Here is an 11,034-nt window from a genome sequence, read left to right as displayed (position 1 = left end):
GGTTCCATTTATTTATTGTTGATCTTAGAGACGAAGCCATTGGTGTTCTGTTCAGGTCATTTTCTTCTGTGCCAATGAGTTCAAGGATATTCCCCAATTTCTCTTCTTTTAGATAGAGTGTATATGATATTATGTTGAGGTTCTTGACCAACTTGGACTTGAGCGTTGTCGAGGTTGATAAATATGGATCAATTTGCATTCATCTACATGCAGATGGCCAGGTAGACCAGCACCATTTGGTGAAGATGCTTTCTTTTTCCATTGTATGGTTTTGGGTTCTTTGTCAAAACTCAAGTGTCCATAAGTAAGTGAGTTTATTTCTGGGTCTTTGATTCTACTGCATTGATCAAACTGCCTGACTCTGTACCAATACCATGCAGTTTTTATCACTATTGCTCTGTAGTACAGCTTGAGGTTGAGGAATGGTTATTCCTCCAGAAGTTCTTTTATTGTTCAGGATTGTTTTGGCTATCCTGGGTTTTTTATTTTTCCATATAAAGTTGAGAATTGCTCTTTCAATGTCTGTAAAAATTGTGTTAGAGTTTTGATGGGGATTGCATTGAATCTGTATATTGCTTTTGATAAGATAGCCATTTTCACTATGTTAATCCGACCAATCCATGAGCATGGGAGATCTTTCCGTCTTCTGATATCATCTTAGATTGCTTCCATCTGGGACTTGATGTTCTTGTCATACAGATCTTTCACTTGCTTGGTTAGAGTCACACCAAGGTATTTCACATCACTTGTGGCAATTGGGAAAGGTGTTGCTGCTCTAATTTCTTCCTCAGCCCATTGATCATTTGTATAAAGAGGAGCTACTGATTTCTTTGAGTTTATTTTATACCCAGCCAGTTGACTGAAGTTGTTTATCTACTATAGGAGTTCTGTGGTAGAATTTTGGGGGTCACTCATGAAAACTATTATATCATGTGCAAATAGTAATACCTTGACTTCTTTGTTTTCAATCTATATCCCCTTGATATCCTTTTGTTGTCTTATTGCTCTATCTACAACTTCAAGTGCTACACTGAATAAATGGAGAGAGCATGGACAGTCTTCTTTTGTCCCTGATTTTAGTGGGATTGCCTCAAGTTTCTCTCCATTTAATTTGATGTTGGTTGTTGGCTTGCTGTACATGTAGGTATGTGCCTTAAATTCCTGATCTCTCCAAGACTTTTAACATGAAGGAGTAATAGATTTTTGTCAAAGGCTTTTTCAGCATCTAATGAGATGATAATCTTCTGATTTTTTTTTTCGTTTGAGTTTGTTTACATTGTGGATTATGCTGATGGATTTTTCATATAATGGACCATCCCAACATCCCTGGAATGAAGTCTACTAGACTGTGGTGAGCAATGTTTTTGATGTGTCCTTGGATTCTATTTACAATAAATTATGAGTATATTTAAGTTAATTTCCATAAGAAAAATTGGCCTGAAGTTCTCTGTATTTGTTGGCTCTTTGTGTGGTTTTAAGTATCAGGGTAGCTGTGTCATTGTGGAATGAATTATATAGTGTTCCTTCTGTTTCTATTTTGTGAAATAGTCTGAGGAGTATTGGTATTAGCTCTTCTTTGAAGGTCTGGAAGAATTCTGCACTAAAACCATCTAGCCCTAGGCTTTTGGGCAGAGGAAGTGTAGGAAGTTTTAATAACTACTTCTATTTCTGTAGGGGTTATGGGACTCTTTAGATGGTTTATCTGATCTTGATTTAATTTTGGTATGTGGTATCTATCTAGAAAATCATACATTTAGTCTGTAACCAAATCCCGTGGGGGAGAGAGTTGACTCACAGAAGTGTGGACAATCCTGAGAGCTCAGGAGAGACTGCCATTTCTGCTCACATTCCTGGCCCAAGAGGAACATGCCTAGTGACCTCTGGATACAGGAATATAGGAGCAGTCAGTGGCAGGAAACTTCTGATTTCTACCTGCACCCAGAACTGAACTGAACTGGTCCCACAGCTCTCTGTACCTAAATCCATGGGGGAGACAGCTGGTCTCGCAGAAGTGCAAGCTCAGAGGAAACAAATACTTCTGCCCACATTCCTGTCCCAAGAGGAACCCACCTAGTGCCCTCTGTGCCCTCTGGGCACAGGAAATGAGGAGCAGTTAGAGGCAGGACTCCTCCAGTCTCTTCCTGCCCCGAGAGCCAAAGCCAGTCAATATATCCAGCAAAACTCTCAATTAACATAGATGAAGAAACCAAGATACTCCATGACAAAACTAGATTTAAACAAAATCTTTCCACAAATTCAGCTCTAAAAAGGATAATAGATGGAAAACACCAACACAAGGAGGGAAACTACATCCTACAAAAAGCAAGAAAGTAATCTCATTGCAATGAAACCAAAAGAAGAGAGACACACAAACATAATAACACCTCTAACAACAAAAATAAGAGGAAATAATAATCACTATTCCTTAATATCTTGTAACATTAATGGAGTCAATTCACCAATAAAAAGACAGAGATTAACAGCTGGATACGTAAAGAGAACCCAGCATTTTGCTGCATACAGGAAACACACCTCAGCAACAAAGACAGACACTGCCTCAGAGTAAACAGCTTTCCAAGCAAATGGTCCAAAGAAACAAGCTGGAGTAGCCATTCTAATACCAAATAAAATCAACTTTCAACCAAAAGTTATCATAAAAAGATAAGGAAGACATTTCATATTCATCAAAAACAAATCCACCAAGATAAACTCGCAATCCTAAATATCTATGCTCCAAATGCAAGGGCACCTACATTCATAAAAGAAACCTTACTAAAGTTCAAAGCACACATTACATCTCATACAATAATAGTAGAAGATTTCAACACCCCATTCTCATTAATGGACAAATCATGGAAACAGAAACTAAACAGAGACACAGAGACACTAACAGAAGTCATGAACCAAATGGATTTAACAGATATTCACAGGACATCTCATCCTAAAACAACATACCTTCTTTTCAGCACTTCATGGTACCTTCTCCAAAATTGACCATATAATCGATCACAAAACAGGCCTCAACAAATACAAGAAGACTGAAATAATCTGATGCATCTTATCAGATCACCACATACTAAGGCTGGTCTTCAATAACAGCAATAACAACAGAAATCCCACATATACATGGAAGTTAACAATGCTCTACTCAATGATAACACGGTCAAGGAAGAAATAAAGAAAGAAATTAAAGACTTTTTAGAATTTAATGAAAATGAAGGTACAACATACCCAAACTTATGGGACACAAAGAAAGCATTGCTAAGAGAAAAACTCATAGCTCTGAATGCCTCCAAAAAGAAACTGGAGAGAGCATACATTAGCAGCTTGATGGCACACCTAAAAGGTCTAGAACACAAAGAAGCAAATAACACCCAGAAGGAGTAGACACCAGGAAATAATCAAACTCAGAGCTAAGATCAACCAATTAGAAACAAAACTAATTAGACAATGAATAAACAAAACCAGGAGCTGGTTCTTTGAGAAAATCAACAAGATAGATAAACCCTTAGCCAGACTAACCAGAGGGCATAGAGACAGTATCCAAATTAACAAAATCAAAAATGAAAAGGGAGGGGTTGGGGATTTAGCTCAGCGGTAGAGCGCTTGCCTAGCAAGCGCAAGGCCCTGGGTTCGGTCCCCAGCTCCGAAAAAAAGAACAAAAAAAGAAAAAAAGAAAAAAAATGAAAAGGGAGACATAACAACAGAATCTGAGAAAATTCAAAAAATTATCAGATCTAAAAAAGCCCATATTCAAAAAAACTGGGAAATCTGGAGGAAAGGGACAATTTTCTAGACATTTACCAGATACCAAAGTTAAATCAGGATCAGATAAACCATCTAAACAATACCATAACTCCTAAACAAATAGCAGTTATTAAAAGTCTTCCAACCACAAAAAATTCAGGACCAGAGGTGTTTAGTGCAGTATTCTATCAGACATTCATAGAAGACCTCATACCAATTCTGTTCAAACTATTCCACAAAAGAGAAACAGAAGGAGCACTACCCAATTCGTTCTATGAAGCCACACAAAGACAAAACAAAGAAAGAGAACTTCAGACCAATTTTCCTTATGAATATCAATGGAAAATTACTCAATCAAATTCTCTCAAACTAAATCCAAGAACATATCAAGAAGATTATCCATCATGATCAAGCAGGCTTCAACATACAGCAATCCATTAAGATAATCCACTATGTAAACAATCTCAAAGAAAAAAACATGTGATCTTTTCATTAGATACTGAGAAAGCACTTGACAAAATTCAACACCCCTTCATGAAAAAAGTCTTAGAAAGATCAGGAATGCAAGGCCCATACCTAAATATAGTAAAAGCAATATACAGCAGACCAGTAGGCAACATTAAACTAAATGGAGAGAAATGTGAAGCAACCCCACTAAAATCAGGGTCTAGACAAAGCTGCCCACACTCTCCCTACTTATTCAATATAGTACTCGAAGTCCTAGCCAGAGCAATCAGACAACAAAAGGAAGTCAAAGGGATACAAATTGGAAAGGAAGAAATCAAAATATCACTATTTGCAGATGATATGATAGTATACTTAAGTGGTACCAAAAGTCCACCAGATAACTACTAAGCCCGAAAAAACAACTTCAGCAAAGTGGCTGGGTATAAAATTAACTCAAACAGATCAGTAGCCTTCCTCTACTCAAAGTGTAAACAATTTGCAAAAAAATTGGGAAAATGACACCCCTCACAATAGTCACAAATAATATAAAATACCTCAGTGTGACTCGAACCAAGCAAATGAAAGATCTGTACGACAAGAACTTCAAGTCTCTGAAGAAAGAAATTGAAGATCTCAGAAGATAGAGAGATCTCCCATGCTCATGGATTGGTAGGATTGATATACTAAAAATGGCCATTTTGCCCAAAAGCAATCTAGAGATTCAGTGCAATTCCCATCAAATTTCCAACCCAATTCTTCATAGAGTTAGAAAGTGCAACTTACAAATTCATTTGGAATAACCAAAAACCCAGGATAGCAAAAACTATCCTCAACAATAAAAGAACTTCTGAAGGAATCACAATCCCTGACCTCAAGCAGAGAAATAGTGATAAAAACTGCATGGTGTTGGTACAGAGACAGGCAGGTAGATCAGTGGAATACCACCAATGAACCCAGAAATGAACCCACACACCTATGGTCATTTGATCTTTGACAAAGGAGCTAAAATCATCCAGTGGAAAAAAAAGATAGCATGTTCAACAAATGATGCTGGTTCAACTGGAGGTCAGCATGTAGAAGAATGCAAATCGATCCATTCTTATCACCCTGTATAAAGCTTAAGTCCAAGTGGATCAAGGACCTCCACATAAAACCAGATACATTGAAAGCAATAGAAGAAACAGAGGGGATGAGTCTCAAACACATGGTAACTGGGGGGAAATTCCTGATCAAAACAACAATGACTTATGCTCTAAGTTTAAGAATCGACAAATGGGACCTCATAAAAGTGTAAAGCGTCTATAAGGCAAAGGTCACTGTCATTAGGATGAAACGGCAGCCAACAGATTGGGAAAAGATCTTTTCCAATACTACATCTGATAGAGGGCTAATATCCAATATATACAAAGAAATCAAGAAGTTAGACTCTAGAGAATAGGATAACCCTATTAAAAAATGGGGTACAGAGCTAAGCAAAGAATTCTCAGCTGAGGAATATCAAATGCCTGAGAAGTACCTAAAGAAATGTTCAACATCCTTAGTCATCATGGAAATGCAAATCAAAACAACCGTGAGATTCCACCTTTTGCCAGTCAGAATGGCTAAGATAAAAAATTCAGGTGACAATGGATGCTGGTAAGGATGTGAAAAAGAGGAATGCTACTCCATTGTTGATGGGATTGCAAATTAGTACAACCACTCTGGAAATCAGTCTGGAAGTTCCTCAGAAAATTGGTCATTCTACTACCTGAGGACCCAGCTATACCTCTCCTGGGCATATACCCAAAAGGTGCTCCAACATACAACACATGTTCGACTATGTATATAGCAGCCTTATTTATAATAGCCAGAAGCTAGATGCCCTTCAACAGAGGAATGGATACAGAAAATGTGGTACATCTACACAACGGAGTACTACTCAGCTATCAAAAACAATGTCTTTATGAAATTCATAGGCAAATGGATAGAACTAGGAAATATCATCCTGAGTGATGTAACCCAATCACAGAAAACCACACATGGTATGCACTCACTGATAAGTAGATATTAGCCCAAAAGCTCAAATATTCAAAATACAATCTACAGACAACATGAAGCTCAAGAAGAAGGATGACCCAAGTGTGAACTTTTCACTTCTTTTTAAGACAGGAAACAAAAATATTCATAGACGAGAAAGAAATTAGGGAAACGACACCCTTCATAATAGTCCCAAATAATATAAAGTACCTCAGTGTGACTTTAACCAAGCAAGTAAAAGATCTGTACAATAAGAACTTCAAGACTCTGAAGAAAGAAATTGAAGAAGACCTCAGAAGATGGAAAGATCTCCCATGCTCATGGATTGGCAGGATTAATATAGAAAAAATGGCCATTTTACCAAAAGCAATCTACAGATTCAATGCAATCCCCATCAAAATACCAATCCAATTCTTCCAAGAGTTAGACAGAACAATTTGCAAATTCATCTGGAATAACAAAAAACCCAGGATAGCTAAAATTATCCTCAACAATAAAAGGACTTCAGGGGGAATCACTATCCCTGAACTCAAGCAGTATTACAGAGCAATAGTGATAAAAACTACATGGTATTGGTACAGAGACAGACAGATAGACCAATGGAATAGAATTGAAGACTCAAAAATGAACCCACACACCTATGGTCACTTGATTTTTGACACAGGAGCCAAAACCATCCAATGGAAAAAAGATAGCATTTTCAGCAAATGGTGCTGGTTCAACTGGAGGTCAGCATGTAGAAGAATGCAGATCAATCCATGCTTATCACCCTGTACAAAGCTTAAGTCCAAGTGGATCAATGATCTCCACATCAAACCAGATACACTCAAACTAATAGAAGAAAAAGTGGGGAACCATCTCGAACACATGGGCACTGGAGAAAATTTCCTGAGCAAAACACCAGTGGTTTATGCTCTAAGATCAAGAATCAACAAATGGGATCTCATGAAACTGCAAAGCTTCTGTAAGGCAAAGGACACTGTGGTTAGGACAAAACGGCAACCAACAGATTGGGAAAAGATCTTTACCAATCCTACAACTGATAGAGAGTTTATATCAAAAATATACAAGAACTCACGAAGTTAGACTGCAGGGAGACAAATAACCCTATTAAAAATGGGGTTCAGAGCTAAACAAGGAATTCACAGCTGAGGAATGCAGAATGGCTGAGAAGTACCTAAAGAAATGTTCAACATCTTTAGTCATCAGGGAAATGCAAATCAAAACAACCCTGAGATTTCACCTCACACCAGTCAGAATGCCTAAGATCAAAAACTCAGGTGACAGCAAATGCTGGGGAGGATGTGGAGAAAGAGGAACACTCCTCCATTGTGGGTGGGATTGCAGACTGGTACAACCATTCTGGAAATCAGTCTGGAGGTTCCTCAGAAAATTGGACATTGAACTACCTGAGGATCCAGCTATACCTCTCTTGGGCATATACCCAAAAGATGCCCCAACATATAACAAAGACACATGCTCCACCATGTTCATAACAGCCTTATTTATAATAGCCAGAAGCTAGAAAGAACCCAGATGCCCATCAACAGAGGAATGAATACAGAAAATGTGGTACATCTACACAATGGAATATTACTCAGCTATCAAAAACAATGACTTTATGAAATTCATAGGCAAATGGAGGGAACTGGAAAATATCATCCTGAGTGAGGTAACCCAATCTCAGAAAAACACACATGGTATGCACTCATTGATAAGTGGCTATTAGCTCAAATGCTCAAATTACCCTAGATGCACAGAACACATGAAACTCAAGAAGGATGACCAAAGTGCGAATGCTTAACTACTTCTTTAAAAGGGGAACAAGAATACCCTTGGCAGGGAATAAGGAGGCAAAGATTAAAACAGAGGCAGAAGGAACACCCATTCAGAGCCTGCCCCACATGTGGCCCATACATATACAGCCACCCAATTAGACAAGATGGATGAAGCAAAGAAGTGCAGGCTCACAGGAACCGGATGTAGATCTCTCCTGAGAGACACAGTCAGAATACAGCAAATACATAGGCAAATGCCAGCAGCAAACCACTGAACTGAGAACGGGACCCCCGTTGAAGGAATCAGAGAAAGGACTGGAAGTGCTTGAAGGGTCTTGAGACCAAATATGAACAACAATGCCAAGCAACCAGAGCTTCCAGGGACTAAGCCACTACCCAAAGACTATACATGGACTGACCCTGGACTCTGACCTCATAGGTAGCAATGAATATCCTAGTAAGAGCACCAGTGGAAGGGGTAGCCCTGGGTCCTGCTAAGACAGAACCCCCAGTGAATGTGATTGTTGGGGGGAGGGCGGTAATGGGAGGAGTATGGGGAGGGTGACACCCATATCGAAGGGGAGGGGGAGGGGTTAGGGGGATGTTGGCCCGGAAACCGGGAAAGGGAATAACAATTGAAATGTAAATAAGAAATACTCAAGTTAATAAAGAAAAAAAGAAAAAAATTAAAAAAATATTCATAGAAGCAGATATGGAGACAAAGTGTGGAACAGAGACCGAAGGAATGGCTATTCAGAGCCTGCCCCACCTGGGGATACAGCGTGTGTGTGTGTGTGTGTGTGTGTGTGTGTGTGTGTGTGTGTGTATCCACCAAAACTAGCTAATATTTATGAAGCCAAGAAGTACATGATGACAGGAGCCTGATATAGCCGTCTCCTGAGAGGCTCATCCAGAGCATGTCAAATACAGAGGCAAATGCTAGCAGCAAACCACTGAACTGAGAAAGGGGTCTCCATTGGAGGAATTAGAGAAAGGACTGAAGGGGCTGAAGGGGCTTGCTAACAATACCAACCAACCAGAGCTTCCAGGGACTAAACCACTACCCAAAGACTATACATGAACTGACCCATGGCTCCAGCTGCATATGTAGCAGAGGACGGCCTTGTTGGGCACCAATGGCAGGAGAAGCCCTTGGTCCTGCCAAGGCTGGACCCCCCCAGTGCAGGGGAATGTCAGGGTGGAGAGGCAGGAAGGGGATGTGGTTGGAAAGGGGGAACACCCTTATAGAAGAAGGGGGGAGGGATGGGATGAGGAGCTTATGGCTGGGAAACTGGGAAAGGGAATAACATTTGAAATGTAAATAAAATGTCCAATAAAAAATTATACATTTTGTTTAGATTTTCCAGTTTTCTTTAGTATAGACTATTGTAGTAAGACCTGATGATTTTTTTTAATTTCCTAAGTTTCTGTTGTTATATTTTCCTTTTCATTTCTGATTTTGTTAATCCGGATACTGTCTCTGTGCCTTTTAGTTAGTTTGACTAGGGTTTTGTCTATCTATCTTATTGATATTCTCAAAGAATCAACTCTTGATTTCATTAATTCTTTGTTTTGTTCTCTTTGTTTCTAATTGATTGATTTCAGCTCTAAATATGACTGTTTCCTGCCATCTATTCCTCTTGGGTGTGTTTGTGTTCTTTTTGTCTAGGGCATTCAGTTGTGCTGGTAAGTGGCTAGTATAGAAACTCTCCAATTTCTTCATGAAGTCATTTAGTGTTATGAATTTTCCTCTTAACACTGTTTTCATTATGTTCCAATGGTTTGCGTATGGTATACCTTCATTTTCATTGAATTTTCCTGTATCTTTAAAAGCACGCTTGAATCAAGCTTGGCCAATGGGGAACTTACAGCATTCACCAACAGGCTCTCAGGTCCTATCTTCCATTTTCCTGAGAAACACCTAAAGAAATGTTCAACATCTTTAGTCATCAGGGAAATGCAAATCAAAACAACCCTGAGATTTCACCTCACACCAGTCAGAATGCCTAAGATCAAAAACTCAGGTGACAGCAAATGTTGGCGAGGATATGGAGAAAGAGGAACACTCCTCCATTGTTGGTGGGATTGCAGACTGGTACAACCATTCTGGAAATCAGTCTGGAGGTTCCTCAGAAAATTGGACATTGAACTACCTGAGGATCCAGCTATACCTCTCTTGGGCATATACCCAAAAGATGCCCCAACATATAACAAAGACACGTGCTCCACTATGTTCATAACAGCCTTATTTATAATAGCCAGAAGCTAGAAAGAACCCAGATGCCCATCAACAGAGGAATGGATACAGAAAATGTGGTACATCTACACAATGGAATATTACTCAGCTATCAAAAACAATGACTTTATGAAATTCATAGGCAAATGGGGAACTGGAAAATATCATCCTGAGTGAGGTAACCCAATCTCAGAAAAACACACATGGTATGCACTCATTGATAAGTGGCTATTAGCTCAAATGCTCAAATTACCCTAGATGCACAGAACACATGAAACTCAAGAAGGATGACCAAAATGTGAATGCTTCACTCCTTCTTTAAAAGGGGAACAAGAATACCCTTGGCAGGGAATAAGGAGGCAAAGATTAAAACAGAGGCAGAAGGAACACCCATTCAGAGCCTGCCCCACATGTGGCCCATACATATACAGCCACCAAACTAGATAAGATGGATGAAGCAAAGAAGTGCAGGCTGACAGGAACCGGATGTAGATCTCTCCTGAGAGACACAGCCAGAATACAGCAAATACATAGGCGAATGCCAGCAATAAACCACTGAATTGAGAATGGGACCCCCCATTGAAGGAAACTTAGAAAGAACTGGAAGAGCTTGAAGGGGCTTGAGACCCCATATGAACAACAATGCCAACCAACCAGAGCTTCCAGGGACTAAGCCACTACCCAAAGACTATACATGGACTGACCCTGGGCTCCAACCTCATAGGTAGCAATGAATAGCCTAGTAAGAGCACCAGTGGAAGGGGAAGCCCTTGGTCCTGCCAAGACTGAACCCCCAGTGAACGTGATGGT

Source organism: Rattus norvegicus, chromosome 12, assembly GCF_036323735.1.
Source record: "Rattus norvegicus strain BN/NHsdMcwi chromosome 12, GRCr8, whole genome shotgun sequence".
NCBI lineage: Eukaryota > Metazoa > Chordata > Mammalia > Rodentia > Muridae > Rattus > Rattus norvegicus.
This window is presented reverse-complemented; position numbering follows the sequence as displayed.